This window comes from Papilio xuthus, unplaced genomic scaffold (assembly GCF_000836235.2).
Source record: "Papilio xuthus unplaced genomic scaffold, Pxut_1.1 DF829129.1, whole genome shotgun sequence".
In the NCBI taxonomy this organism is placed as follows: Eukaryota; Metazoa; Arthropoda; class Insecta; order Lepidoptera; family Papilionidae; genus Papilio; species Papilio xuthus.
Window position 1 is genome coordinate 2,241,796 of NW_013529520.1, and position 24,471 is coordinate 2,266,266.

Consider the following 24,471-nt stretch of genomic DNA (forward strand, 5'->3'; position numbering starts at 1 on the left):
GTCTTTTTGATAATAATTTTAAAGTGTTGAAACAAAGCAGCCAGGAAACTATACTTACAAATAAATTAAATAAAAAAAATACGCAAACGAACAGTGAATTAATTGTAATTGCATTTTAAGTTTTTTTTTTGTCGACAGACGTTGAAGAAAAATATAAATTTAATTTTAATTTAATGTTTTATTCATTATTTTACCATAATTTATTTATGTGATTGTCAAATGAATTGAAAGCAGTTAAAAATAATGTAGTGGTAAACAAAAAGTCTATTCTCAGTCATATCCAGTCTTTAGTGACCGCAAAAAAATAATCTATTTTAATTCCGGCCACCGTTAAAAGTTAGTGCAATAACGTGTCCTATCTCACACCGGCAATAAAACCTGGCAACTTTTTCCCGTCGAAGGAATAAAAGCAACCACAGCAACGAATGAAGTTAAGCAATAAAAGACTCCATAAATAATTTCACCGCGCCCTCTGAGAAATTACACTTCAATATATGTATTCTAAACTAGCTGTTGCCCCGAACTACGTCCGCGCGGAATTGAAAAAAAACTTATTAAGTAGCCTGTGTGTTCTTCCAGACTATGTTCTTCATTGGTGCCAAATTTCATCAAGATCCATTGATCCGTTTCGGAGTTACCTTCAAGCAAACATCCATCCATCCGTCTAAACTTTTGCATTTATAATATCAATAGCCGTCGCCTACGACTACGTCCGCGCGGAATTAAAAAAAAATAATAAATAGCCTATGTGTTCTTCCAGATTATGTTCTACATGTATGCCAAGCTGTTCCGGAGATACCTTCTAACAAACATCCATCAATCTTAACTTTCGTATTTATCATATTGAAGTAACATCTCCATCACCTGACTTCGGACAAGTCTTTTCTGTCAAAATTGTCGAAAGAAATAGTGTACTGTAAAACAGAAACTCTTGATAAGTCTATCTGATACTTGGGTAAGAATTGAGATGCATAAATTATGAATAGCTCTATTCAGCTTTACATAAATCAAGACCAAAAAATATAGAGCGTCGCGTGAATCTTGTAAAATTTAACGTTGCGTCAATAGCGTGGCGACCTGATGCGACTTATCATCATCAAATTATTTATTCAATGTCCTCTTTTCCAATGGAAATTTTAAGATTCGTCGACTGCTACTTTTAAAAATTGTCTTGGTTTTGTTCGTTTTAAAATAATACATTATTATAATGAGTGTATGCTCATTTAAATTCATATTTTAATAAACGTCTCTTTTCATTATATTTTTGTGTTTAAGATGCGTAACCGCGTAAACATCTATTAAGTTTTTAGATATTATTTAATTTTTAGGCACTAAAATTTCTGAATACTATGTGACATACATCTTTAATTGTTTAAGTCTACGACTGGTTGTTTATTTCGTTTATTCATTCATTGTAAAATAATTATGAGCATCAAAATTATAAAATAAAATAATTTATGCAAAAACAGTAAATTAGTTCGCGTTGTATAGCATACTAGCGGACCCGACACACGGTGTCCTGTCAACACGTCTTTAATTTGAATAAATTAATATGAAGTTAATATTTGATGAAAATTGTGAATCTAAACCATTCCCAGATCCCCTTGAACACACAAAAAATTTCATCAAAATCGGTCCAGTCGTTTGAGAGAAGTTCAGTGACATACATACTCACAGAAGAATTATATATATAAAGATGTATCAGCGTATGAAGATAAATTAACCAAATGTAGTCAAGTTGCTGGATATATCAAGCGTGAAATCGCTACGACGAATGTACCGTCGACATCCTGATGGATCTGTCGCCAGACCTCAACACGGCTTTCTTCATTACTAAACTAACGACTCCGAATTATTGCCAAGAATGCAATTAACTGTGGAGAGCACTGGAATTGCTAAGTTACATTAATGTATCAGTTAATGACTGTACGAGGTTTTTATTTTGAAAGTTAATGGTTCGAAACTGACAATAGTTCGATTTTTGATACTCGAATTTTAAATGGTTTTATGGCATCGCATATGCAATTGCTTATGTCTATGGGTAACAGTCAGTTCGCTATTTTAGCGACTTCAGGTGGTCGATTTGCTCGTTTACCACCTTATGATATAAAAAAAAACCTCGAAACTATGTTAAAAGACAAAAATAAAAAAGTAAAACAGTATTTTTTATCTATTTTATCTTATTTTTGGATAGTTGGATGGATGTTTGTTAGAAGGTATCTCCAGAACGACTTAGTGGATTTCGCTGAAATTTTGCATAGATGTAGAACATAGTCTTGAAGTTTACATAGTCTAATAATTAAGTTTTTTTTATATAATTCCACGCGGATGGAGTTACGGTTGACAACTATATTGTAAAAAGTATAATATAAGGGATTAATGTGATTTGTTATATATTGACAAAAAATGATAAATTGCCGACTCACGTAAAACATAATCAAAAGTTGTGGTGACTGGTGGTGGTGACGCAGAAAAGCTCGCGTAATTTACCTGCTACTTTCTTACAATCTACATTTTGTGACAGGACCGTTATTCTTGACAGTTTAATATTCCAGCTTATATTTCTCATATTTATTAGTGTTAAAACTGGTCTCCATATCTATAATGTATATTAAAAAGATTAAAGACTCACTCATTACTTTTTTTTTATTTTATTTACATTATTTTTTAAAAGACACTTATAGTAATGTTATTTAATAATACTATTCATTATTATTAATCTTAAAAGAGTTGCACTTTCCCAATAATTTTATCTTATATTTTTCTACAACATCTATTAATTAGAAATTATCTAGCAATAAAATTGACTGTCGAACTGACAATACTAAAAGTCAAATGCATTCTTTAATAGCAAGAGTTAGAACGAAGTAACATTTTATAAAAGTTGTAGTTGGCGTTCAGATGAAGAGCGAAAAACGCGGCAAGACGTCGTACTTAGAAATTTGTGTACGGTAGGATTGGTGGCGCCAGAGCGACCCTTATGGGGTGAATTAACCGTCTATACCGCCGTCCCCTTTAATGCTCCAACGACTTAAATTTTGTCGAATTTCCACGGGCGCGTTACGCAATCCGAATGTCTTGTAATTTCCTCTCTTTATGATCCTCGGTTTGTTTCCATTTAACGGTGGGAATTGAATGATTGCTTTATATTTATTTAAAAATAAAAACTATTTTATGTGACTAAAAGTTAGCGCAAAAAATATTAACATTGATAATGTTTGAGTATTATATCAGTGTAAAGCTACAAATAATAGAATCATCGTCATCACTTCACTATACATACGTCCCCAATAAGTGCTTCGAAGCTCACCCTAAGTTAGGGCTGACTAGACCATATACAATACATACCAACCTTCAACACTGAATTTTTCTATTGCTTTACATAGATGTGGATGTGGCAGAAGCAATGGACAGGGCGAATGGGAGATGAATAATTCAGACGAGATGGCATACGTAGTGCACGTTGCACGCTGCACGCAAGCTGGACGTCCAAAATGCATTTGAATGCGCCCACAAACAGGATACGATATAATTTTTACCTAACTGTATTCATAAACTGTGACGCAATTACAGCTACACGCTTGGGTCGAAAGATTAAATTACGCCTCAAAAATAACGAAAACTATATGAAATTACCTAACTTACCTAAAATAATATGTTAACTGAATAGTGATCACGTTTGAGAGAACATTTACATTTCAAAACGAAATGAACGCAATATCAAAGTTTTATGTCAACAATTTGATTCACAATGGTTTTGTAATTTAACAATTTAACTCTATTACACAAATAGAAATGAAAATCCGAAACAATTCAGATAATCTAAAGGTGTGAAATCAAACAATAAATAATTCAAATTGGCGAATGACGATCACAATGGTGAGGGGGCGAGAAAGGAAGCAAAGCGCGTGATGCCGCCGAAAATTGTAGAATAAAATCCGACATCGTGTCAACCGCCTGACAAATTTAATTATTCAACTCAACGAAACGTTACTGAAATTACTCCAAAGACCCGATAACTAAGTACAAATAAATTCACTTAGGCCTGCTGCGGTAAAGTTTAACTTAATAAAACATTGAAATTTTAGTAATTTGATTGGGCCGAGGTCGAAATCCAGTGACGGAATGATTTGAATACAACATTAGGTGTCACTTCGTGGTTCACCTGTTTGCCGTTTGCTTACAAATTTTGTGCTCAATGGAGTTCTGCGACTATCAAATCTAAAAGGGATTTATATCCTTTCAAAATACGAGATACGCATATACAATAGTTGATTACTCTTTATTAACATCCATTCTTGCTTCTACATGTTGCCCATATTGTCAACTACGTCGTTCATTACCGATAGTAACTTTGGTATCATACAATTGTCCTTACCATCAAGCTAATAATTTAGTACCGAGTTAACTGAGTTCAGATATGTAGGAATATTATAAACTTTATGAGATAATAGTTAGTGGGACTAGAAAGTAAATTTCCATATTTATTTCCAATCTTCTGTTTATGTTTCTGTCTGTATTCTTTAGCGATTTTAAATTTCGTAACCTAAATATCTATTTAGACTAGTCTAAAAGATTCATTCATTACAGAGGAAGGAACGAAAAAATCGAGGGGGTGTGTTCCATTCCAGATTCTCGTAGATTTATATGTGGGTATCGTATAAATCACGGTAATGTTCCGACTAATGTCTTTCACTGAGGTGTAAGATGTACGCAAAATAGTCGCCCACTTGAAATCCTATGCCAACGGGAAAAAATGTTACAATATTCCTTTCACTATATTATCATACAGTTGCCTTCACATGTTACTTAATACTGGAACGTTTTATATATACTTTTTTGTAACTAACTTACTTTCACCGTACCGTTTTACCGTAATTCATCCAACTGACTCAGGAAGGGTAATGTTTTTGGAAGTTTTTTCGTTCCATTGTTAACACTGGTTTAGTATGTGTAAGATGTCACTGATTTTGTTTTTAATTTCGTTTTTAACCGACTTCAAAAAGGTTGAGGTCCTAATTCGTCTGTATGTTTTTTTTGTTTGTCGATAACTCCATCTCTAGTTGTCCGATTTTCATCATTCTTTTGTTATTCGAAAGGTATTACGTGTCATTTGGTTCCATTTTTTGAAACGTTAAAAATATGATATTCAGGATTTTGTTTCTTAAAATCTAGTAACTAATTTTATAGTCACATGTTTTCATTATCTCCTTGAAGTTCAGTAATTTTATCTTAATAATTATACCTATCAATCGTCAACCAATTAAGCCAATAGGTCTTATCAAATAGATTATTGTACAGGTTATCGATACTGACACGTTCGGAGATCATGGTAAAAGATGTTTACGATGGAATTCTCTTGGAATTATACTGATGTCATAATATATTGTTCTAGTTAAATTAACACATTATAGTTGCTAAGACAATAAACTAACCACTTGACTATACTCATGATATTCAAGTTCAAAAAACGGATATAATTCAAATCTCTTCGTTTTAATTAATCATTAGGAAAGGCCTTTAAATTAAATCTCCATGATATAAACATTGTTATCGTGTCTCGTGTAACCGCTTTAAGGTTTTTCCTTATCACAACAACAATGTCTTGTCGATAAGAAAAAAATGTAACGCGTCCTACAATGATATAACAACTTCCTTGCTCATATTTAACATTATAAACACATGTTTACTTGCATAGCACTTTTTCTTTAATTTGTGATGAGACGACTGATCGTCTACGCCTAGTGTTAAATGATCGTCATCTCCCTTAACCATCAATATCACCATACAAACTGTAAAAGCGATCTTAATCTTTAATATAAGGTGAGTTATTTGCTCAATTCCAATCCTTCTATTAAGTTTAACCGAATTTTCTTTTATCTTCTGAATATTTAGGTGTCCTCAGCAAGAAAGATTCTTGTATTATGCACTTCTTAAATGTTCTCAACTTTTTTGAGTAGCGAAGTCGTAATCGTTTCGAAATTACGTTTGAATAGAAATATTCCATTTTATTTTCGATCTATATAGAAATAAACATCAGGTCTTTGCCAAGCTTTTGATTGCCTCATAAACGTGGACAATCGTTTCCTCTGGTATTAATCCAATATTAAGAAAAGAAACATATGTTCTTTCAAATTGTAAAATCATTTGATGGCTTTTTCTAATTATCTAGAAAATATGTAATACTTCTGAAGTAGTTAAATTGTTGATTGTAGAATTGCAAGCATTGAATTACAAATTTTTGATGTTAGGAGGAAATTTAGTTTAAAGTAGTAAACAAAATTAGAGAACAGCAAAATCTTTTTCCGATCAAAATTCGATGTTCTTATGGTAAAGGGAAACATCGTGAATCGTGAAGGAAACCACATATATGCGAAGAATTTCAAAGATATGTGTGAAGTCAACCAACCCTTAGTCTTACCCCTTAGTCACATCTAACTTAGGGTAGGCTCCGAGCTCGTCATTGGGGAGTTAGGTATAGGAGTGAGCTGATGATGAATGAAAATCTTTTTACCATAGCAGCCAAACGGCGACAAAAAAAACTATTGTTGGTTTTACATTTGGATATTTTGATGGAAACATCGTTAATCGTTAAATGTGATATTCGGAAATAAAAAAAAATGCAGTTGATAAAAATTAAATGAATCACATACAAGAAGAGTATTCTAAATTCCTATAACAGAAAATAGTTGCACTGAAATAAGCTTAATCCGTGCGCATCAAGTTAAGCTCCCGCTAATTGCGCGACCAATAAAACGTTACATTTTATCTGCGTTGGCAGGCAGGGGCTAACAGGAACAGTTCAACAGTTGGCGACTACCCAGATCTAAATCCGACCGCCGTCGCTCTTGACCCCGCCTAAGATGTTTCACGATGTGCCAATACTCCACGTTTTATGATGAAAACGAGATAACATTAAGAACTTCCACTCCTCCTTTTTTATCTCCGAAAATCGCGAATGCATCACCGTAGCCCCGCTTGCCAAATTCGAGTGCAATTTCATGAGTAAAGCGTATTTTTAAAATGATTTCATTCATGCCAATTTCAAATAAGCGACATGTCTCAATTTAAAACTGGGGAATGTTATTAATGGAATAAACACAAATAAAAAAGTACTAGCGGCGACTATGTCTGTTGGAGTACATACATACAGCGACAATTGCAAAGCAAGGAAGGTGTGATAGAAATTTATCATTTGCATGTTATGAATCTTAGGGTATAATTTATGCCCCTCGTATTGCAAATATTTAATTTTAACTGATCGTACTGCAACAATGCAACAGCATCCACTCCGCCCTTTCTTCGATTCCAATGAATAGAGGATGACTGTTTCAAAACTTGCTTTATTCGTCTATTGTGATGAAATGACGAGGCAAAATTAAAACATTTCAGACCGTCTTAATAACTATCGAAGTCTAAGTGATGTAAGAGAAAATGGGTTTTAAAAAACGGAGGGTGCTCTATTTTTCTTGCAGAACGAAAACACCTTTTCAATCCTTCAATAGGCGGTGCGGCGGGAAGACCACGGGAGCAACTAGCAGACGCGGCACTCTCTTAATGGTTTCGGTGTAAGACAGAAAAAATACCGCGCGTGGGTACAATGGCGCGCGTGTGATCGCAAAGGGCGAGATTAATCGTTTGGCCGACGCATTCGCGGACGTCTTCGGCAACGGAAAAATTAATCATTTTAACGCTTCATTGTCGTTCGCCGCCCGCGCGTGCTGCGCCCTAATTATATCACAATTAGGCCCCCATTTGACGGCTCCCGTTTGAATTTATCACGGGGACGTCTTTGAACGTTTTCACCAAATTTCACCACCCCAATAAAACTCGGTATGATTAATCGCCGAGATATATCAGCGCTCGGACAGTCGCAGCTCGATATCCATCGGTCACGACAGTTCCGAGAGGAATTACATAAAGCTTTCGGAAAGTGCGATGTAATCTCGGCCGTCGTTTCCATAAACTTAATGGCGTAGTATCACAAAACTTACATATCGCCGTTATAACAGCCCAACTTGGCATATTTGTTACTCTCGCAGTCGGCATATTCGCCTCGAATGACCGCCAATTTATGTGAAAACTTCGAACACCGTTCGCGGCGACCTATCTATAAGTTTTCACTCGTCAAATCGCTCGCTATCTGTTTCGCGGCAAACGTCGTAGGTAAATAACTCAGGTTAAAGTTTCAGTGTGAAAGTTTATGGTATAGAAAGAGCAATGTGTCAATTCGGCGATTGAAATATGGCGTCGGAGTTAGATGTCGGAGCGGGCGGGGGTCGTTTGGCGCCAGTTTCCGCGCTCGCGGTGACATGACGCATGACGCAGCACTGCCACGCATCCAGAGCAGACATTATCGTATTCAATATGACAAAATTGTGCAAGCTATATTGATTTTCATCGGAGGCAAGCAATCGCAATGATTGATGGTAGATACAATCAAGGTGTTGAAATACCCTAGAGAATAATCAAGCTACCAACTGTTAAGCTCTTAAAATTTGTAAGGCTTTTCTTCTTCAAGTACTATCTCTTACGATAGGTAAGTATAGCTTTCGATTGCTTGATTTTCAAACTATTTCACTTACTTCTCTTTTCTTCTATATTTATATTTAATGGTAAACACAGTTGTATAAATGTAGGATCTGATCCATACCATAAGTTAAATTTAAAAATACTTCCTTGAAATAAGATCTAAGTAGTCTGATTTTTATCTATCACTAATCATGATTACTTATCAATCTATAAACGTGTATTGCGATGAATGCGTGTGATGTATCATGGAGGCATATAAATGTAGTGCCGTGCCTCGCGGACTTCGCCGGGGATAAGGGAATTCCACTTAGTGAATTGTGCCACGTCGATTGGCTCAATTATCATACCGACCGTACCTTTATAGGGAAAACATATATCTTGGAGCTTAATCAGGATTTATACAGAATTCTTTTTAATAAATCAATAGCATAAACATAATTAAATTATGACAACCTTATGGCATAATTTAATCTGAATAACAAGATAAATGTAATATTACTAATATTATAAAAGTGAATGCTTGGATGTATGGATGTTTGTTAGAAGGTATCTCCAAAACGGCTGTATGGATCTCGATGAAATTTGGCATAGATGTGAACATAGTCTGGAAGAACACATATGCTCTTATACTTTAATTTTAATTCCACGCTAACGCTACTGCTAGTATTAATGCAAAGGCGTTATCGTTTTTAAAATAAAGCGCACTATAATAAATCACACTAATTAATAAAAAAGTACAACTAATATTCGTCTTTTAGATGGCTTTCATTCTACAAATTCCGAATATTTACTAAACAGAAAACTCTATTATGTATGACCAATAAATAGTCGGAAAACCTTAGTTTATATTGTATCCGGAATAGTCCCCCAGTCTACGTACCATGCGTAGGGGTTCCCTTGTCCGCGTGAGAAATGTCGAATCGTTTCAAAAGAAAATACAAAGAAAATTCTTCTAATGTCATCATAAATGTGGTATAGTGTAGATTTTCTATATTAAAACTTATAAACTTAGTAACCAATTTCAAGTAATTTTAATTTTATTAAGTAATATGAACCGTATAACGGCAGTTCGTAAGTTAGTAACGAAATAAGGCTAATGTACAATATCATTTCAACAATGTTTTGATTAGTTACTCGCATAATTCGACCTACGCAAAGCAATACACGTGAGCTTAATGGAGTAGAAATCAGTGTGCCCGTATAGATTTGAGAAGTGCTATAACTTCATACATTACACACGTTGGTAACGTACGGATCTGTGTCGTTAGGTAGGCGTCCGCGCGTCGCGTCGCAGGTACGACTGTGGCGCCACATGGGCTTCTAACAGATTAATGGATCATTGCCCCCTCCCCATTCAACCCGCACGAGCCCCCTCCCCTGCCCCACAACGCGCACTCGCACAACCGCCACATGTGCGGCTAACGCGGGAAAACTTACGTTACTTACTATACGGTGACATAAAGCCTATCCATTTGACCTACTACAGTTAAGATGGATCATAGGCTTAATGTCATTTCTACTGCACTTAGCTATAAAATTTAATAATGGAATCGTATTTGATCTCATCAGGTTCACAATAGTTCACGAAAAAGAAAATTGCCAGGAAACAGAAAATGTAAGCACACATAGTACAAGACGGAATCTTAGAAGTAACTTTGTTACATCAAAAATACGAATTAGTTAACATTATACAATACTTTACATTCAACAATATTACGAGTTTTGAAGTCACGACTTTATGTAAAATGTAAGTAATTACTCTCACTTACAGTTGACAATTTCGAGACAAAACTAGGCCATAAAGCGATGCCAATAGGGGCGCGTCATGCGACCTTCAATCTCAACAAGTAGCGAAGTAACATTTATGCTCGATAAAACACTTCGAAACGGCTCATCGTAAATCAACGAAGACATTGAAAGTTAGCCGGCGAACACTTAAAGTTTAACGGACAATAATAATGGCTGATGAAAAAAAATCTACGGCCTCAATCGGGTATTAAGAAGGTAGGAGGGGAAAGTGGTGTTGGTGATGGAAGGGCTAAGTCAAGTTTTGAGGGATTGTAATGAGGCGTTCGGGGACAATCGATAAATTTGAATGTTCGACGGCGCCGCGTACCGACTTGCAACTTTTTTCGGCAGCCGACAGCCGGCGGGGGGCGCCAGCGACTCGCCGACGCCACTGCGCCACCGACGCTACTCTTTATATATAACTATGTCATGCATTTATCCTTGCAACCTTTTTATCCTATTACTCAACGTACTCTTTAATAAGTGGAACAAACCAGTAGATTCTTTGTGTATAGGTTTTTATAATCGATGTAGAGAGGCCGTATAAACTATGTTAGATGTAACTATCAAAATTAAACAGTCATTTTACATCTTCATGATGATAAACCAGAGGTAGAAAAAACTGTTTATACAAATATAAAAACATAATAAGGAAAAAATGCATCAATTAATATTAAATGTTTATTAAAAATTATTTTATTTATATTTTTAAATACCGAAATTCCGTATTTCAAAATGTTTATTCATAATTAATAAACATTAAGAAAACCAAATTGTTAATTTATTTTAAATAGAATAAATAATAAGAACTTTATAGTAATAAATGTACATTAACAGTAGACAGAAGTAATAAAATAGGTAGGGTGTAGGGGGATACGGAAGATATAATCTTAAAAGTTAGATTGACATAGTTCTCTCATAAAACTACAGGAGAGTTACAATGTCAGCCCTGAATATAGGTGAGCTGATTTATTGAGCCCCCTTCCCTCCCCTCTTTTACCCATGCTACCCCTATACACATTTACAACTGGTGATAGAGGTAAAATGCGTAAAATTGTAAATGACTAAAATTTTATGTTAAAATTAACAACTTTATTTTAGTAAAGCATAAAAATGTAATATAGGTTTAATTTTGCAAAAAAAAAATACGAAATTTACAAAACCAAAAGAAATATATACAAAGAAAAAGCCGTAACTACTATAAATAAGCAAACAAACGACAAATTCACAGAAATTAAATGCAATCCTTTTTCTCAAAAAAAAAAATACCTACTAAGTCTTCATGATTTTACGTAAATTGGAGATTTTGTAGAGGGAAAAATACAACATACGAAAACTGGATATGTATCAACTTACATTATATATTTTTCTTCCTTAAGTAGCAAAGTTGAAAAATAGAGTTTTTAGTGTTGAAGTTTATTTAAAATAAGTAATAAAAAGAAATCCTTACAATTGTTTGACTAAAATCCAATGACGATATCCTATTACTATAAATATATAAAATCATTAGAACAAAATATTTTATTGTTAACTCATTCCTGGTAAACTCAGAAAATATTCAATCGATTTTATTTTTAAGTTAATCATATATTTTTGCATCTCATTAGTTTACCTTTAGATACCTAGCTGTCGCCCGCGCCTTTGTCCGCGCGGAATTAAAATAAAAAAAATAATTAATAGCCTACGTATTCTTTCAGACTATGTTCTACATCTATGCTTTCATCTATATCCATGCAGCCGTTCTACACATATTTTAACAAACATCCATCTAATCATTCACATTTATAATATGTAAGAAGTAAGATTATGATATTGAATTATTACAAAAAAATGATTGCCACAGGTAGCTGTAGGTGGCAGTAATAGCCGTCTTTAGGACGGTCGTGTTAATGATAATGCCTAGGTCTTAAGGTAAACGTATAATCAAGTATGATAATCAAGCAAGTTATTAATGCCCCTATTACCAAGTCAAGTTTTAATGATTTGTTGATTGAATGACGTAGAAAGGTAACATTTTGTGAGAAAGCTATATAAATATATATCTTACTAGCTGTCGCCCTCGACTCCTACCATGCGGATTAAAAACTTAGTAGCCTATGTGTTCTTTCAGACTACTTAGACTGGAATTTCTACATCTATGCCAAATTTCAGCAAGATCCATGCAGCCGTTCTGAAGATATCTTCTAACAAACATTCATCCAAACATTCGCATTTATAATATTAGTAGGATTATGTTAATGTATACATTTTCTTTTCTTCTAAGATTAAAAATAATTCTTAACATGGAATAAATTATTAGGAAGGCTTAAAAATATTTAAAATGTTATTGTATTAAACCTTCCAAAAAATACTATTCTAGTTACTACTAAGTTAAAACTAAATCATCTATTGAAACTCGTTCTTTTTTGTCATCGCAAGATATTTTAAGTTGACTTTGAATAGAAATTTAATTACGAAGAAAAGTTAAAAAACGGAATACGATGAAAAAAGACTGGGAGCAGAAACGAAGACTATCTATACCTTAATTTAGAGCATCATGACTTTGTTACGGTCCAGCGTAGCTCTCTCGGACCTTTCTCCGACAATTAGCCCACCTTTTCACTAAGCGATTAGACGCACGATTACGGCGGCGTGCAACTTCTACTTGTAGCTGGGAGTTTCCATAACCGTACAAACATAGTAATTCCAACAAAATTATAGTGACGATTATATTTTGTACGAGTTCATTCGAGTTTCATTAGTGGAAAACCCACATAATTACTAGTAAAATAAGAAGTCGCGCGTTATTCGGGCTAGTGGAAAGGGGGTCTTAATGGTCGAACGATTAGCCACGGCCAGTAGGGCCACGGTAGGGTCCGTAATTAGTTTTATGAAACGTTTTCAAATCTTATTTTATTTTTTCTTCGCTGTTTTATAACGGTGTACTGAATGTTATTAACGAGCATCTAAGAACAATTTCAAGCTACTTAGGGCTGTTGATACATACAGTTACTTGACCATAGCTTTCTTTTGTGAACTAATATGTCAATGATCCTAAGACTTTGTTGAATCTTGACGTTTGTTTCTGATGTTTTTTATTGAGCAACTTAAGGAATACAATGTTGTTGAAGTTTGTACATACAATGTAAGCACGTGTCGCTGACATTTGCTCTTAAATCGCCAACCATGTCACTCGCAACCTGCTTTTCAAGATTGTCGGGAGAAAAATCGCTACGATTAGCCAAACAAATCACACCACAACAAGACATCACCATGCCTGTACTGATCGAATAGTCGACTTGCATCGATATTTCAGTGTGTATGTAGAAACGCAATATTTGCCAGGTTACGATATTAATTTTGAAGATGTACGTTTTTGTACGAAGAGGCTTATTGTTATGCTAGTAGTCTAGGAAATTATATTTTGTCACAAACACTCTTTAAATACCATGTTGGTTATTATCTTACATATTTTTATTAATGAAACATCTTTGTAATTTCTAATCGTCTTAGGAATTTAAAAGAGTACGATATGATCATAAAATGTTACTCGTGTAAATTTTCTTATCACAAAATTAAATAAAGCCTAATCAAAAGAAAGATCTCTGACTGATATAATTGGATTCGTAGAAACTAAGTCAAGTAATAAAATTGATGTAAGTTATAAACTAAAAGTTACTATTCCCCTAGAAAACAATCGATTTCATTCCAGATAAACCGATTACATGAGCGTAGGTGAAACAAGGGTAAAGTTATACGTACATACATCTAGGAATAGTCGTTGCGAACTTAGCACTCTCAATAAATTAGAAGTTCCCTGCAAAGGAGAATGGATTAAAAGTAGTTGCGAGCGGGAGCGAGGAAACTTTCAATTTTTATGACAAATTCAATTAGTGAGAGATTTATACCCGATGCCGGCGATTTGATCTATCTCCGCTTCGTAAGAGGGCGCTGATGACTCTACGTTTATACTTTGATAGCAAAGTTTAACACAACACAAAAAGATTGCTACGAAGTTTCCTTAAGAGTGGAAGATTTGATGCAGGTTTTTAAACTTTATTATCTTGCTAAACCTCGTATTATTTGTGTCCAGAGAAATCCAGATTTAAAAACAACGGATAGGTCATCAACATTTTTGTCTGAATGAATGCACATGTGAGCAAAAAAACAAAATGTCAATAGTCGTCTGTCATCCACCTATATCAATAACCAAATACCTAAGCTAGAAGGAAATATAGAAGTGTCATAATCTCATGCTTAGTCAGTAGTACTTCTTACACGTATGTAAGTTTGATACCATTATTTTTTATTAAGATAACTTTGACAATAAAAAGCACACAAAAGAGTAACATTATAACACTAGAAATCAGTAAAGGTCGCCAAGATATCGACGATCTAGTAATATTTACTATTACGACTTGATTTGGCTAAACCAGTTTTGGTAAGATTATGCGATTCAATAAAAACTGTTATGATTTCGCATAACCGGAATAGGTAGTGTAGCAGTTAGCGAGTAGAGTGGTATTAGAAGTGTCCGCAGGGCGACGACGGACGGCGGACGGCGGACGGCGCGCTGAATCCCATTACCGATAGTAATCGCGACATCGGCGGACAATAAAATCGTTCTATCATATCTAAAAGTTTGCCCCATAATGAAGCGTATGGGGCGAATGTTTTACGACAGACGCCGGCGAATCTTTATTGGTAGCGCACCAATTTAGATAAAAGGAAAGAGCTCTCCGAAACATCAGATAGTAGTCTTAACTATCGCCGAGTTAGCGGTACTTAATCCGCTCTGTTCGTAGATAAATCAACAGTGCAAAGCGATAAATTCGTACCGTTTACGTTAATAGGTGAAAACTATTAGTTCTCAGGGTAATTTAGATGCTGCGCCGAAAAATTATGAAGGCCGGAAGGGGGCGCCGGCCCTGAGATAGACTAAGTTCGTTAGACGGCCAATTTGCGGGGAAACTTTTACACAAATCACAATGAATTTTCTCTCTTTTCTTTTTTTTCGTATCGTTGATTTAAGCCTTTTCCTAATTGCCTTTGTTATGGTTATACGCCTTGATTTAAAGTACTGTTTAGTTAGATAAAAATTTATACGTATTTATAGACATTTATGTATTAAGAAATTGCTTTTTGCTCGAATTATAAATGTTATAATAGTTTTTGGTATTTTAATAGAAAGTTTAACACGTTTGGATTTTTTTAATAACGCCCTATTTTATCTGTATCGCCACGCTGTTGTCACATATGCAAAACATGTAGAATATCCACAAGTAGCTAAATATTATTTTAAATGTCGTAAACATCGTTTTCGATATCGGCAAAGAGTTCATTGAATCCCTACCTACGTAATAACCGTTAACTCTAATTTTATATGATTAATTCAAAATATGTATTTTATTTTTGAATAACAGTTTCAGAATATGTCAATTTACATGAAGTATCAATAAATATTTATTAATTTCTTTTTTCACACGATTTAGGCAAAATGTAAAATTTATTCCAAATCCTTTGCCTAGGTTTGATACAGAATTAATGATAGAATATCAAATTGTGTTGTTATTTATACTTGGGGTAAGGCAAAATGCATTCGCTCCGAAGCGATTCCATAACGATATTCGTACGATCTCCTAAAACAGCATAAACCAAATTAGATGCCAAATCGACCCCTCCTTCCTTACCTTGTTATCTTATATCCTAAAAGTTTGAAACGGCGAGGCCATCGAAACGGAAACTTATTAACTAGATGTGATCGCCCGTGGAAAACGTTAGCCCGGTAAAATGTTACAGAAGGAAAACTTTCTAAACTGCAAAAAGTAACAAGAGTGAAGTTTAAAAAGAAGACAGTTAAATGCGATCCGTACTTAGCAAGCGGACATTATAAAGGCGGAAATATATTGCGGAACCAAATTATTTTTTAAGGGTGGATAAATATTTTGATAACAAATAGGAATACGATCAATATAAACTATAGATATCATAACATCGAATAAACCTTCAAAAGCAATAACAGGAAACATACAACGTAACAGGTAAAAACCTTAGGTTGAGTTTGTAAAGGGATCCCAAAATAGCATTCATTATTAGAGTTTCCAAACTGAACGATAATTATGAGTTTTTTGGTTGAAGTAATTTTATTTTGAACTGTACTTATTTATTGGCATATTCTTTTATCTTAATTTAAATAAAGCAATTTGCAGCAGTAGTTAAAATATATTTAAAAAAAATTCAACTAAATCGAGTAATTGATTACAGTTGAATATTTGATATCGATTTAAATAAATTAAAAAAAGAAAAAATTATAAAAATTCCGCTCTTAACCTAATGTTAGAATTATGATAGAAATCTAGTACTTAACGTTCTTAAGTACTTTAAAAACTGAGAAACAAAACTTTGCAGAGTTAAAAAAATCTGAATTGGACTTTCTGAAAAACAATGGAAAGTAACTGAAGGCTACAAAGGTATTTATTGATTTAAAAAAAAAAGAAATTTACTTTAAACTTATCGTTAATGTTTCAAGAGCTAATCTAGAAATAAAGGGAGCAAATAAACAGTCCTCTAATTAAGACTCTGCCGGACTTACTACGTAAATATACCTAATTGCGTAAAAATGGTAAAACTATCTGTCGCCCACGACTCCGTCTGCGCGGTATTAAAAAAACAACTTAATTAGTTGTCTATGTTTTCTTCCAGACTATGTTCTACATCCATGCCAAATTTCATTGAGATCCGTTCAGCCGTTCTGGAGATACTTTCAAACAAACATCCATCCATCCATCCATCTAAACATTCGCATTTATAATATTAGTAAGAAGTAAGTTAGTATGATATAGTGCGTAATATGGCACGAATCTGACCCACAACGATTTTATAAGACATTTTTTATAGCGAATTAAGATCTTCGTAGCTACATCCTGTTCGCAGCGACAGGGTCAATATGTTTATTATCACTTTAATATCGTTTGTACAAAACGATGAAAAATATCAAGCGTAATAAAATGAACCTTTTTTTAAGACGTACCATACCTACATCCAATTCAATTACCTTTTGGCTATATCGTATGCAGGAGGTATTTTAATATTAATAAATTACGACTGCTCGTCTTTGGACATTTTTTTTTAAATAAATGACTACGCCAATGCAATATAATTTCCATTTGGTCAATTTTTTTCTTAGCTATGAGAAATTTGCAACCTGACACCTGATATCGCCAAAATAACGAAGTGACTGCTGCTGATAAACTATTTCATATTGTGAAAAAGTTTGATGCGTTGTCTAACTTTGATGGATATAGAAAAGTATGTTTGGAGATAGACATATCTTTTCTGAGATGATATTTAGTAGCTGAGCAGACCCGAAAATGCCACATCCATTTGTCGATGTAAATTACAATATATGCAAATGTTGGAGACGTGGAACAGTCGTGCAAGTTGCATGAGCCATTCGTAGCCACGTCTTCATGTTAATTGCGAAAATTATCCGTCGCATTCGATGGACATCGACAAAAGAACTTTCCGCCTTGCACGCCATGAATTATTTATAGAGCGGTTTGATGCGTACGATAAACGATGAAAGAACTACTTGTCAAGACGTCCGTAGCAACCCTGTTATTAATTAGCAATAGTCTTTTTATAAATATAAAAGAATCCAGCCATTCACACTGACGAAGGACTCACGACGGGTCTTAAACTAGTCGATACATACTCAGGACTACCCTGATTTTAATAAACTAAAGTGTCTTACGAAAGATTAAAAAAGTTAATAATTAAAGGAGCAGATAACTTCATTACAATTCTAAACCCACCGTTAAGTTCTTTATTGATCCAAAAATTGATGTCTATTTTACACTTTTTTACAGAGTGAAAGTTTAAAAGCAAATATGACTGAGAAAATATTGAAAATTAATAAAGGCAAAATTTCTTTAACAAACCAGTATTCATACGGGTGCTTTTAATGCTGCGTTTAACAATAACAGCTTTAAAATCAATCTTGTTTCCATTGCTTTGTGGTCTAAATGCAACATATTACGATAAAAAGCATCGCGTTTTAAAAGCATATGAACAGATACATGATAATGCATTTGTACTATTTGATGGTATTTTAATGCGGCGTAAAAAGCGCAAGTGTGAATACGGACTTATACTCGAGTTTGTCCTGTAAATTGTTCATAAAAGATACTCTGTTTCGTGGCTTTACTAGTTGGGAATATTTATGTGGTAAAAAATTGAATCATATACTCATTACAACATCCCAGCTTCCTCTGACGTATGTATCTTTGGGAATTCCTTCGGTGCAATAGTCCTGGGATATTCATCGTAACGCCGCGACTTGTAGGAAATCTTTATTTAACGTAAGTAGATAGAATATTACTGTAAATGGTTTAGTTATAATTTCAAAATGATATTTAAAAAAAATACAGGTACTAAAAATTGGAGTTTTTTGAAGTTGGAAAGGGAAATAACCTTAAATCCAGTACAAATTTTTGACAGATCGGGTAAGAAAAGATAAATTATAAACATTCCATATAGTTCCGGATATGAGTAATATAAAGAACTGGTAAGGCTTGTGTTCTTTGTTTTTTAACTTCGTAAAGTTCATTGAACTACAGTAAAGATTGTGAATTGGTGCTCGGCAGGCTTTTTCGATACAAATTTCAAATTACAATTTGTATGGCATCAATTTTACAGTCGTGTTTTTTGGTATAGCCCAGTTCTCGTTTAAAAGTTGGTAACCCTATCCGGATAAGATTTCGAACGAACGGCCTTGACTTCGCACGAAGCGCGTCGAATGAAAGCAGAGCATTCCGATGGTAGCGGCCTAACTAACCTGACGCCTACGCCGCAAACAACATGAAAAAATATATTTGACTACATAAAAAAACTATAAATTTAATTTCAAAACCATTAAATTACGTGCTCCCATTATTTGAAATAGCATGCGAAATTATATACTACTAAGCTTCGTCTATAATTTAGCCCGTTGATTATAGATAGTGGTCAACAACCTCAATATTAACCGACTTCAAGGTCGCTTAGGTGACATTGTACCACGCAATTGCGCAGGCGGTGGTACGCTGCACACATCAACAGATAAAAAATATAAATTAAAATAATGTGTCACTCGGCACATAGATGGTGCTGAATGCGATTTAATATTGCGTTGTGCATATATTAATATTGATATTTTAACCTTTGCACAGTACATATGAACTTGTTCAAGGTTTATTAAATATTCGTATGTTAGGCAAGCTATAAAACTTTAGTAATTATGCTTATTTAAAAATTACTAATTGATTTCAATCTTTGGATCATATTTAAACAGTCAAGGAACAATATTTTACTATACATTGTACCAATCTATGTTTGAATTATAAACGGAAAAAAATATTATTTTATTAATGTCGATGATGCTTTTTAGTTTTTACTATTGTTTAATGTATTGAGGATATCTTCAAATTCATTGATATTTCTTGAATGACTAACCTTGGGTTTCTGAGCGCAAAATTCATATGCTATTTAATGATATTTTTTTAATAACTAACCACTAGTTTCTGAGACCCCGTTGAAAACTTATTGTTATCTCAGTTTTCACAATGACACTGACAGGGATGACGATATGTTTTATACAAAGATTTTAGCCTCAAAAACCAACGCTAACAAATTATATATTGGCACTATATTAGAAGGCACTATTGACGTCACTTGTTTTTATAGTCAGTACAAAAAGATAACAATGAATGTATAATAGTTAGCATGTTTATTTTGTAAATTTTAAATATTACTTTTTTAATTATTCAGTTACAGGGAATATCTACAGATAGTCTGAAAACTACGGCAATAATTTATAGAAAAGAAATGCATATTTTAGACTTAACACGTGGAGACATAAGACCTAACATACATGAGATAGTAGTGTGCCTAACATAAATTGAAATCACATAGCTATCTGTTAATAAACAGATGTCAACATAATTAATCATCATCATACATCCCCGCTGAGGGGCTCGGAACCTATGCTAATTTAGGGGTGACCAGGCCATAGTCAGCCACGCTGGCCCAGTGCGGGTCGACTTAACACACATCACTGAATTTCCTCTCGGATATGTGCAGGTTGCATCATGATGTTTTCTTTCACCGTAAGAACGTCGGATAAATGTACATATGTAAATCGGAAATCGAAAAACACGTTGGTACATGGCGGGATACAAACCCAGGACCTGCAGATTGCAAGTCAAGTGCTTTAACCCCTGACCTGTCTCCATAATGAGTTAAAAATATGATAGTATCAGAAATTTCGATAGAAATTACATATCATGTTGTAAAGTCGATAATCATTCTTATGTGGCTCTATTATTCCTGTATGTATGTTACTGAAATAGAACTAAAGCAAAAGTTTAGTTTAATGTCCTGTCTTTATAATCCTTAAACTCTTTAACTCAAGGTCTTTTAAAAATAATACTTAAATGTAAGATTTAAGACGGACACTATATTACATAACAAATTCAAACATTTTAAATCGGAACATAGCGAATAATAAAATTGTTAGTTTAACTATCCGATAGCAAAGATTCGAATGTAAGTAAGAAGTTAGTTCTAAGTAAATTAACTTACAGTTTCGAAGTATGTTATCGTGTTAAGTTTTTAAAATATATTTTTATTCAAGTTAGATCAGAAGTATGCTGTCACACTATTATCGATTTTAATATTGATTTATTATACAGCTGAAACATGCTTGTTTTTTAATTAAAGATTTTACTTTATATTATAACATTTGGGATAAATATCAACCGCACATGTCCTTTCTGTAAGTATGAAGTAACCACACTCCCTTTGGGTTAGCAACTAGAGGAAAAAATAGATGCTGTAGGGTCTGGAAAATTTAATATTTGTAAATTTATTGCCCATCAAAAACAACAAGCGATGTCGAAAAATAAAACTAAAGAATGACTTTTATAACCCATTTGAGCAATCAATTGGAAATACTTGATTTCATTATTCAGACTACAGGGAGCCATACGTACGATTCACATCAGAGTTTGCCTTGGACTATTATTAATTAAATTACTTAATACAATTGCATCCAATTAGATGACATAGAAACTCGGTGATAAGTTCAGTTATAGCTCATTGGCTAAGCATACCACCTATGTGATTGATCGATTTTCAATTGGCTTGTCCAATCAGGTACAGTTATCTTAAGCCCTAGATGTATAAGAATCATATTTCCCCATTCACTATTATAGAGTGAAGATTGACCTATATTATAGTCACTCATTTTGCGTTCGTCGACAAATTGTAGCATCAACCTTGTAGTATTCTAAGGCAAATTAAAATAATTCTAACTAAATCACTGGCGCCAGTGACTTTCAGTGTGGCGGAAAATTTAAAACTCTCTTACTAAAACTATTAATGGTTAAAAATTAACTTTTTAATATTATAGTTCTTGGAACTTCTTAACTATGTATTTAATCTTATTAGATAATTTTTTGTATAAATGCGAATGTTCAAATAGATGAATGTTTGTTATAAGGTATATCCAGAACGACTGCATGGATCTCGCTGAAAGTACAGAAGTCTGGAAGAACACATTACAAACAGGCGACAGATAGTGGCGATTAAATCAGGATGATTACTTTTGTCAGTGTAACAATTCAATGTAAATCCTTCACATGAGAAATTTCAGTGGCGTTTCTTTCAGTGAACGTATCAGTGAATTTATGTCATAAATTTAATGGTATGCTGTAACGAAACGTAAACGCGTCGAAGTGATAAACAGTCGGTTAGAGCTGAGCATCGGAGTGCGATCGACAAAATCCTTGGGATCCGCGGGACGTTGCGGGATACGTTTTATCGCCTTCTCTAGAATAATACGCGCTGGTAATGGACCTTTCAACATCCGAAAAGCGTTTTTGACTAAAGTGATTTATATGAAAATTTAAATACGTATTATTTATGTAATTTTTGTTCAAACGTGGCGAAGTTACATTTCAGTGGTTCTTATTTAAATAATAGTATGTCTGAAAAGGAAATTCCATAGAACAGAACTTTAAACAGTATTTTGGTTAGTTACATATGCAAAAAGAACATTTCTACATTTTTGTTAGTAGACGACGTCTTATACGTTATGTTTAATTTATCGCTATGAGTAAGAAGAAAACAATGTAATACATATTTGTATTATACTAGGAATGGTAACCGCGATTCGGTATTATTTGGTTTTTTAATTATCAGGGATACAATAAGAATCATGGCCGTCATATAAAAACACGTCTTCCTCATTCTAAACCGTTTATTTTGCATTCATTAGATAATTTTAGCGTTGTATTTTATCCCTACTGAACCGGTTCGAAAGGGCCTTTATCAACGGCAGCGGGCGACCTCGCAGCTTTTTGTCTGTTACTGAACGCTTCCGCTTATATTTTGTATATTTCTTTTTCAAAAAAGGTTGAAGGTATTTCCGCGTTTAAATTCGGTATTCAATATTTGATTTATACATAAAAAAAATAATTCTCACGACGGTAATGAGGGAAGGAACAGATTGTCTAAATTGAAGAATTTAAAAATAAACATTTTTAAGGCGATCCACGCGCTTCTCAATAATGGCAGGGAAAGGATATTACTAACTCTTAGGTCGACCAACTCTGAATTAGGTTGACTGTGGTTTAGTTTTTGGTTCAGAAATGACAGATAATTTAAGAGAATTAATATAATGAATATCACTAAACGATTTGTGTAGCGGTTTCTTTGTTATTAATCTCATTTTGGTAGCTCATACGAATCACCAGGTTTTTTTTCTTTAAGGCTCTTCTGAAAATCTACATCTAGACTGTAGGCAATCTAAACTACCACAAAAATACTGTATACTGTTCAACGAATGACTGTCAAATAAATTACCTTCAATTGTTTTGGAAACCTTTCCGAATGAAGTTCCCGAAACAATCGAAGGGAATTCCGTATTTCTTTACTAAAATTACAATGAATATTATGAACACAGAGGACCCTTGAAACTCAATTGTCTTAAGGGTCCTTTATTATTGATGATGGTTATGACGAATATTTCTTTGACATTCTATAAATAACTAAATTAATTTAATTTTAAATATGATGTTAACATTCCTTAATAAATAATAACATTAAGACTTGACTTTTTCGTAATATTTAATTCGTATTCTTATACTATGGAAGTCTAACGTAATTTTTACCAATTTCCTATGAAGCGTACAAATTAATCGGATTTCGGGAGCCGTCCAGTCGCCGATTATCCGAATGGCGGGCTATTCAGGAGAGGCGGTTATAATTTTTAGCGGGAACATTCTCGTTTTTCACCCGAGCGCACAGCGTTGAAGGCAAATTGAATTTTTCGCTACGCCTCAGCGGACTAATTCGGGTAATGCGTTTAGTACGATGCATGCTGCGCCCAAGCTTCCAGCAATTTGCTAAAGACCGACCCACTCCTATAATTCGTACACCACTTACGATAGTATCTATCTATCTATACGAATAATAAAATTGGAGTATTTGTGTATAATTTCTAAAGTGTATCTTATCGGAAACAGCTGGATAGATTTTGACAGGACTTTCACAGGAAGGCAGTTGATGCATACCGGCATATTATAGCCTTCTTTTTTAATTGCGCGCTAACGAAGTCGCGGGTAATTGCTAGTGAAAAATAAATTTACAAGCTTCGATCAAAATTAAATAGAGAAATTGCAGAACTAACGTTAACCAGCTTTCTCACTTCTATTACAATAACATGGAACATATGTTTTTTTATTCCTTCGGAGTTCTTTTACGAGGAGTTGGAAGAGGTTTGACGTTGAGTTTGTTCCAATCCCAAATTAAAATGTATCAGCACTGAAAATGAGGCAGTATCAAAGAATCTGCTACTTAAGAGGAAGAGAAATATTTCGAGAGAAAGAGAACAAAGATAGAAACAACGGAAGGTCTATTTTAAATATACGCAACAAAATTTATAAATATCTAAAGGAAAATGTTCTGTACAATGAAAAATGTTTTTTGTTATGAGGAAATATACTTTTGTGAGTGTAACTATAAGTATATTGGTTATAAATGTTAGTGATGATTGGGATATTTATAGATCCATCATACTTCGCAGTTTGACCACTGCTTATCTATGCCCCGGCTGACTGATATGTTCAGTGT

General features: G+C 33.9%; 1 protein-coding gene across 2 annotated transcripts in view; it reads right to left on the bottom strand.

Annotated features, from left to right (window-relative positions):
* foxo (forkhead box, sub-group O) overlaps nt 1-24,471 on the bottom strand; it is a 79,174-nt gene that overhangs the window by 16,453 nt on the left and 38,250 nt on the right. The gene's annotated exons all lie outside the window — the stretch shown is intronic.